Raw genomic sequence first — 9622 nt, forward strand, 5'->3', positions numbered from 1 at the left:
CCTATAACAATATATACATATATATATCAAAGTATGTTCAAAATATATTTACAACACTTTTAATATATTTTGATGTTTTAAGTTTATTAAGTCAGCTGTCCTCGTTAGTAACCTACAACTAGTTGTCCACAGTTAGATGTACAGAAATAAATTGATAAATATTATCTTGAATCAATCCACGACCCAGTGTATACGTATCTCAGTATTGATCACAACTCAAACTATATATATTTTGGAATCAACCTCAACCCTGTATAGCTAACTCCAACATTCACATATAGAGTGTCTATGGTTGTTCCGAAATATATATAGATGTGTCGACATGATAGGTCGAAACATTGTATACGTGTCTATGGTATCTCAAGATTACATAATATACAATACAAGTTGATTAAGTTATGGTTGGAATAGATTTGTTACCAATTTTCACGTAGCTAAAATGAGAAAAATTATCCAATCTTGTTTTACCCATAACTTCTTCATTTTAAATCCGTTTTGAGTGAATCAAATTGCTATGGTTTCACATTAAACTCTATTTTATCAAAGTATAGGTTTATAGTCGGAAAAATAAGTTACAAGTCATTTTTGTAAAGGTAGTCATTTCAGTCGAAAGAACGACGTCTAGATGACCATTTTAGAAAACATACTTCCACTTTGAGTTTAACCATAATTTTTGGATATAGTTTCATGTTCATAATAAAAATCATTTTCTCAGAATAACAACTTTTAAATCAAAGTTTATCATAGTTTTTAATTAACTAACCCAAAACAGCCCGCGGTGTTACTACGACGGCGTAAATCCGGTTTTACGGTGTTTTTCGTGTTTCCAGGTTTTAAATCATTAAGTTAGCATATCATATAGATATAGAACATGTGTTTAGTTGATTTTAAAAGTCAAGTTAGAAGGATTAACTTTTGTTTGCGAACAAGTTTAGAATTAACTAAACTATGTTCTAGTGATTACAAGTTTAAACCTTCGAATAAGATAGCTTTATATGTATGAATCGAATGATGTTATGAACATCATTACTACCTTAAGTTCCTTGGATAAACCTACTGGAAAAGAGAAAAATGGATCTAGCTTCAATGGATCCTTGGATGGCTCGAAGTTCTTGAAGCAGAATCATGACACGAAAACAAGTTCAAGTAAGATCATCACTTGAAATAAGATTGTTATAGTTATAGAAATTGAACCAAAGTTTGAATATGATTATTACCTTGTATTAGAATGATAACATACTGTAAGAAACAAAGATTTCTTGAGGTTGGATGATCACCTTACAAGATTGGAAGTGAGCTAGCAAACTTGAAAGTATTCTTGATTTTATGAAACTAGAACTTTTGGAATTTATGAAGAACACTTAGAACTTGAAGATAGAACTTGAGAGAGATCAATTAGATGAAGAAAATTGAAGAATGAAAGTTTTTGTAGGTGTTTTTGGTCGTTGGTGTATGGATTAGATATAAAGGATATGTAATTTTGTTTTCATGTAAATAAGTCATGAATGATTACTCATATTTTTGTAATTTTATGAGATATTTCATGCTAGTTGCCAAATGATGGTTCCCACATGTGTTAGGTGACTCACATGGGCTGCTAAGAGCTGATCATTGGAGTGTATATACCAATAGTACATACATCTAAAAGCTGTGTATTGTACGAGTACGAATACGGGTGCATACGAGTAGAATTGTTGATGAAACTGAACGAGGATGTAATTGTAAGCATTTTTGTTAAGTAGAAGTATTTTGATAAGTGTATTGAAGTCTTTCAAAAGTGTATAAATACATATTAAAACACTACATGTATATACATTTTAACTGAGTCGTTAAGTCATCGTTAGTCGTTACATGTAATTGTTGTTTTGAAACCTTTAGGTTAATGATCTTGTTAAATGTTGTTAACCCAATGTTTATAATATCAAATGAGATTTTAAATTATTATATTATCATGATATTATCATGTATGAATATCTCTTAATATGATATATATACATTAAATGTCTTTACAACGATAATCGTTACATATATGTCTCGTTTAAAAATCATTAAGTTAGTAGTCTTGTTTTTACATATGTAGTTCATTGTTAATATACTTAATGATATGTTTACTTATCATAGTATCATGTTAACTATATATATATATCCATATATATGTCATCATATAGTTTTTACAAGTTTTAACGTTCGTGAATCACCGGTCAACTTGGGTGGTCAATTGTCTATATGAAACATATTTCAATTAATCAAGTCTTAACAAGTTTGATTGCTTAACATGTTGGAAACATTTAATCATGTAAATATCAATCTCAATTAATATATATAAACATGGAAAAGTTCGGGTCACTACATCGCGTCAATTAGGGTTTCTGTTCCCTAATTCTTAGATTACCACACTATATAAAAAGGGCATATTCGATTAGATAATCCAACCATAGAATGTAGTTTCGATCACTTGTGTCCATTTCGTAAAACATTTATAAAAGAAGCGCATGCATTCTCAGTCCTAAAAATATATATCGCGAAAGCATTTAAAAAGGGAGTAATGAAAACTCACGCATATGTATATTGTAAAACAGTTAGTAAAGCATTTGCATGTATTCGCAGTTCAAAACATATTTTAAAAACATTTAATAAAGCAGTTGTAAAAACAGCGCATGTATTCTCAGTTCCAAAAATGTAAAGAGTAAAAGGGAACAAATGAAACTCACCATACAATATTTTGTAGTAAAAATATTCATACGACGATACTTAACAATGCAGGGTTGGCCTCAGATTCACGAACCTATATCATTTATATATATTAACACGTTGTAATCGAAGAAATTTATATATATAACAAATTATTAGTTATATCATTTTTATATTAATAACCTATATATTTCATATATTTATTTTATATATTTAAAATAAATAAAAATATAAATTTTGTTATGTTATATCTATTTAATACATTTTTGTATATATATATATGTATATATATATATATATATATATATATATATATATATGTATATATATATATATATATATGTATATATATATATGTATATATATATATATATATATATCTCTTTTGTTTGTTAAAATTGTATTAATACTAATATAATATTAGAAATGATAAAAATAATATAATAATAATAACGATAATAGAGTTAAAAATGATACTTTTAATATTAATGATAAAATAATAACTTTAATAAAAATAATACTTTTAATAAAAATATTAATCTTAATAATAATGTATACTAATAATAATAATTCTAAAAGTAATGATTTTTCTAATAATAATAATGACAATAAAATTAAAATGATATTTACTATTAATAATAATTCTAATAATACTTATAATAATTCTATTAATAATAATTATAATAATAATAACAATAATAATAATAATAACATAATTATAACTAATAATAATAATGACAGAATCAAAATAAAAGTGTATACCCTCTCCAAGCTTTTCTAAAAAGAAATGTCCCAGAAGAGACTCGAACTCGCGAACTCTTAAAACCCCAACAACCCTCTCAACCATTTCACCACTTCAGTTTTTCTAATATACACCCATATCATAAAGATATAACCCGTATACTATCTGTTTTGGCCCAACAACAATTCCTAACCATATTTCGGCCCAACTGAAACAAATATCAGCCCAATAGGATCTCTAGTCCTTGGCCCAATTCATTAAACATTAGTCCAACTTCAACTTGTCCAGATTTTCTGTTTTGTTTATATGACTCAAAAGGGAGTTCCAAATAAAAATAGAACGGCTTCAAAAGTCTAAATCAAGTGGGGTTTCATCTTTATTTATTTGTCTGTCAATTAAAAAAAAAGTAGCAGCCGCCAATCATTCTCTTCATTGTATTATCATTATTTCATCTTTTACGCTTTCTATTTTTTTTATCAAGACCGAAACAGGAATGGTGTAGTGGCAGAGATCATGCAGCGAAAAGAAATAGGAAGGAGAAAACAAATGGTGGTTTGGTTTGTTGGATGTCTTCGCTGTTCGCAGAAGCAGAAAACATTAGTATAAACCGGATATAGAACATCTTAAATCGTGGTTATGGTTGTAGGTTTAAGGTGGTGTTATTGGGTGATCAATAATGATTAAAGAAGTCACCAGTCGAGTAGCAATAGTTCGCGATGGTTCAAATAAGTGAGGCAACAAACCGAATGGTTTGATCCTGGATTATCAAACGAAACAATTAATCAAATAACAAAATAAGTATAGTTCAATGGGTTATTGATGTTTATGAAGATGGTACCTATGCTTATGTTTATGTCAACAGGAGCAGAAGTAGCTTCAATATTGATTCGATGAAAGTGTTGGTTTGAAAGAAAACTCAATCTGGAACTAGCGGTAACAGTAAACAAGTGTTGTAGGTTTGTATTATTATTATAATTATTTATTTATTTAATTTTTTTTTCGTTTGAAGTAGATACAAAAGGTGAGCTGTTGTAACAGCACAGTGATGTTGGCGATATAAAGTGGATTCAACAAGAAACATAAACCTGCAGGTGACGGAGGTGAAGATGGCCGGTGATGGGTTTCAAGCATAAAATAAAAACCGAAGCCTTGTAGGCGCAAGTGATTTAGGTGATGGTGGTTTATGATGTTTGGTGGTTGAATGGTGGTTGCGACTGGTCAGATCAGTAATAGAAGCATAATCATTGCAAATTTGATGATGATCTTCATTGGTTGTTCACACATTCGCTGTAGTTAGTTAAAGTGGTTGTTAGATGGTGGGTTTGTGGTTGACGGTTTAAGGTGGCGATGGAGTAGTGACAATATGGGTGTGATCAAAGGAGGTGGCAATCACGGTGGTTCTTGGTGGTGGAGCGTGGTGGTTCCGGTGATCAAAGTGGTGATGATTGTCGTGAACTGAATCAGAAACTTGGGCAGGAGATGATTGAATATATACATCTCCTTTACATATGGTATATTTTTATATGACAAATGATTTGTTGAAGAAGTCAAAAGGAATAACAATAATTGATAGTATACTGTGAGACTTGTGTTAATTGAAACAAGACAGATAACAGAATATCGATATTATAATAATATATATGTAAAGTGTTAAAAATTCGTGCAACACAGTATAGCCATCTCACAATTTGGATTACCTTACCGACAACCATTCACGAACTGTGTATCGTGCAAAATTAGCGGCGGATAAAAGTGTTCAGAAAAATCCCAAATTTTTACAGTAATTATATTTATTTATTTTAGTCATTATGGTATAAAATTCAGTCATTAATTTAATAAATAAAAATTACATTAATTGTCCCTCTCATTTAAGGGTAAACAAATAAAAAGTGTTAAAATAAAATAATTAGATACTAAATATACTTTTAATAAGCCTATAACCTATATAACTCATTTTCGTATCACCGTTTATTTTAAAATTACATAGGTTTAAATTTAACTTACTTAATATCAATCGAAACATCAAACGAGTATTATAATCATTTAATATTTATTTTTAATATATTTTATTTATATATAGAGATATATTTTAAATAATGATAATTATTATTATATCCTATTTTTATTTTATTAATTTTTTTATAACAACAACATATAATATTTCAAATTATATTTCGAATTATTATTTATATATACATACACACATATCTATTTACACTTAATTGTTCGTGAATCGCCGAGAGCAGTCGAAGGGTAAATGAACAGTTCAAAGGTCAAATGTATACATGGACACAGTTCAAAATTTTTGAGACTTTAACATTACAGACTTTGCTCATCGTGTCGTAAACATATAAAGATTAAGTTTAAATTTGATCAGAAATTTCTGGGTCGTCACACAAATGATATAGGTTCGTGAATCCAAGGCCAACCCTACATTTTGTTCAATGTTGTCATATGTATTTTTACTACAAAATACAGTATGGTGAGTTTCATTTGATTCCCTTTTACTCTTTACATTTTTGGGACTGAGAATACAAGCGCTGTTTTTATAACTGCTTTATTAAATGCTTTTGAAATATATTTTGAACTGCGAATACATGAAATGCTTTTATAAATGTTTGACGAGATAGAAACAAGCAAAACATTCCTCGAATGAATTATTATGCAGATAGAAGTTCTGCGAATTATTATTGAATTATGTGGACATGATAATTGCCACCGTTGAATTATGTGGATATGATAATTGCCACCATTGAATTATGTGGACATGATAATTGCCACCAATTGATATGAATGTTATGTATCGAGAGAATGATTTTATACACAGGTTATGTGTATGTTATTTTTGTGCACGAGATATGTGTACGGTTACTAAGATTTATGAAAGATAATTTCTTACACGAGAAAGGTGTACTGCATTTAAAAGATATCGCATGTACATTACAGGTGGGTATAGGATTCGGGCCCATTTGTACCATGCAGGATTTAAATTTTGTGGTCTATCAAAATGATGAATTTTATTATTTTATAATAAACCTATGAACTCACCAACCTTTTGGTTGACACTTTAAAGAATATTTATTCTCAGGTATGAAAGAAATCTTCCGCTGTTCATTTTGCTCAATTTAAGGACATTACTTGGAGTCGATCATCGCTCTGGGATCAAATGTTGATGACTTCGTCCAGATGGATTGGGACGGGGCATTTCAGTTGGTATCAGAGCGGTGGTCTTAGCGAATCAGGTCTTGCATTAGTGTGTCTACCTAGTAGTTGTTTAGATGCATTAGTGAGTCTGGACTTCGACCGTGTCTGCATGTCAAAAGTTTTGCTTATCATTTAGTGTCGAAAAAAAAAATTATTTTCTTATCATCCTTAAAGTCTAGACACTTCTTACTGCCTCTATTGCATAGACTGTGTATAGATAAATTCATATCTTAGCGTATCTGCTATTGTTACTTTTGCCTGACAGCTTCCGTAGATTTCTCCGTAACTTATGGGATTTTAGTATTATATACGTATATGTAAATTATGTATTGCAGAGTACTGATCTACATCCTATAATATATTTCTTATCGAAAGTCCTTCATATGATCGTACGAGATGAATCCCTTAACCAGTTCGAATTTCTCGAATTCCGGCAGCTATTCCGATATGGAGTTTTACCTAAGCTCCGAAAGAAGTGTCACCAGAATGAATCAACCAATCATCTATCTCCAATTCATCTGATGGGTTCGTAGTCGACTTAATCAATGGAGACGCGAAGAAGGCGATCTTTTTCACTAACCGAATTTACCTCTTGGCGATGAACCTGAAACACTTACCGGCGAACCTCTTCGAAACACCATTTCCACCCTCATTTCTCGAATATCTCGCCAAGACTATATCATAACTCAGATTCTAAACCTTATTCATTCACCCGTTTTTACCGACAATCATCCCGGAGTAATAAGTCAACGAACTACGCGCCCGAATTGTAGCCTTGAAAAATATGGTGCAAAATGTACCAGCTTCAACAACATCAATGGCACCAACAATACCACCAACATCAATACTAGTACCATCAACAACACATGCTTCAAATCTCACAATCTGTCCCACGAACATCAATATCATACGCACCATAAATACTAAGGAGTACCAACAACAATGAAAGATGAAGTATTAATCTATAACTTCATTGAAGAAATATTCTGTGAAGAAGAAATATTCTGCGAAGAATATGTGGTTCCTAATAGTTTTAAAGTTTACTTATTCTAGCTCAAACCGAAAATCATATGAGATTAATATCATATTAACTCATTGAATCCATGATTACATCTGAAAAAAATATATATGTATATAAGTTTTCATAAAGATTGTAATTAAAAATTCTTTCGTACAAACTGTTAATGGTGAAAATATTTTAACGGGTAGGTAATACCTGAGGAAATATTTAGCTTTCATATTAACATGTTACACTGTACATCCTTCGAATCTGATTCAACGGTAATTTACTATCCTACTTACACCCACAGCTATACGAATCCATTTACCACAGAGTGACCATTTTCATTTAATTTCATAATTTGATTTTGACTTATCAGAATTCAACAAGTGGCATAATGAAGAAAATATTGGACAAAATAAAATTTGTTAGAAACAAACAAATTAACTATGAGAAATTTTGTTAAGAATCCACGCTAACTGTTCCTAGCTAACTGTTAATTCCGTTTTACCTTTTATTTACCGCAATTTATTTATCGGAGTTTTTAATTCTCGTAATTTTATTTATCGTCATTTAATTTCTGTTATTTATTTTACGCACTTTAAATATCGGGACACGTATATAAGGTTTTGACATATCATATCGACGCAACTATATATATTATTTGGAATAACCATAGACACTCTATATGCAGTAATGCTGAAGTTAGCTATACAGGGTAGAGGTTGATTCTACAATAATATATATAGTTTGAGTTGTGATCGAGTCTGAGACATGTACACGGGTCACGATACGTATTAATTAATTCGAATATTATATATTAAGCTATATATGAATTATTGGACTGTTAACTGTGAACTATCAACTGTGGACTGCTTACATTGGACAATTAAAATGAATTAAAATATTGATTATAACATATGAAACTAAACAATTCTTCAAGTTTGCCACTTGATTTCATCTTAAACCTCATTTGTATCTTGACGATTACAATCTGCGTTCAAACCTTTCATGATTCTTGAAAACATCTCAATCGAGAGGATGAACTAACCGCACTTCATCTACGGAAGAAAAGATTGATGCATATAGTTATGCACCTGAAAAACTCTCGGAAGCTGAGTAAACGTTTAACACGTAGCTGTGCTAATTCCTTTAGTGTTATTATTACCCAAAATAACCTTGTAGTTCTTTTTCAAAATAGCCAATTTTATCACAGCTCCAGCAAGACAACTTCGAATTTTCATTCAAAACAACCTTATTATAACCTTGATATATATGCATGCTCATTTATGGTTACCAGAGAACCTTTTATATTCCACCATACTACCATCAGCATTTAATCATCTAAAAACACAATTCTCCTGAAAACATATCGGATTGATAACCGACGATTCAGATATGGCTACATTAAATGCAGACGAAACAGTAAATTTATAGATGGCCTGAATGGCCAAGGGTTTGATGATAAAGAATGGAGTGTTGGGAACGCTCGATAGAAAATTTGGTACTAAAAAATGGATTGAGCTAACCATGAAGGAAACCAAGGACAAATACAAGGAACAAATCCTATATTCAAAGAATCCAGGTAACGCTGGATCCAATGAAGTCTTCAATGAATATCTTGCTCCTTATTCATGTTAAAAACTTGCGGAAAATCTTTCTTCATCAACCTTTGAACTTAGAAATTCCAAAATATCATCATAAATATCTTCGATATTTCTGAGGATATTTTAATAAATATCCTTGTCCGAAATTATCTATCTCTTCGTGTTTTCTGTATTCTATTATATTGAAAACTTCTGTAAAATCTAAGTATAAATTATGAATGAATTGTGGAGAAGTGTTGGGAATTGAAGCATGGGTTAGTATAATATAATGACGCTTGGCCAACGTGATTATATTGCAGTAAGTCATGCTGAGTTTCTAATGGGACGTGATGATTCACAGTAGATCATACCATCATCATGTGCCATGTGACATAACTC

This window comes from Rutidosis leptorrhynchoides, chromosome 1 (assembly GCF_046630445.1).
Source record: "Rutidosis leptorrhynchoides isolate AG116_Rl617_1_P2 chromosome 1, CSIRO_AGI_Rlap_v1, whole genome shotgun sequence".
NCBI lineage: Eukaryota > Viridiplantae > Streptophyta > Magnoliopsida > Asterales > Asteraceae > Rutidosis > Rutidosis leptorrhynchoides.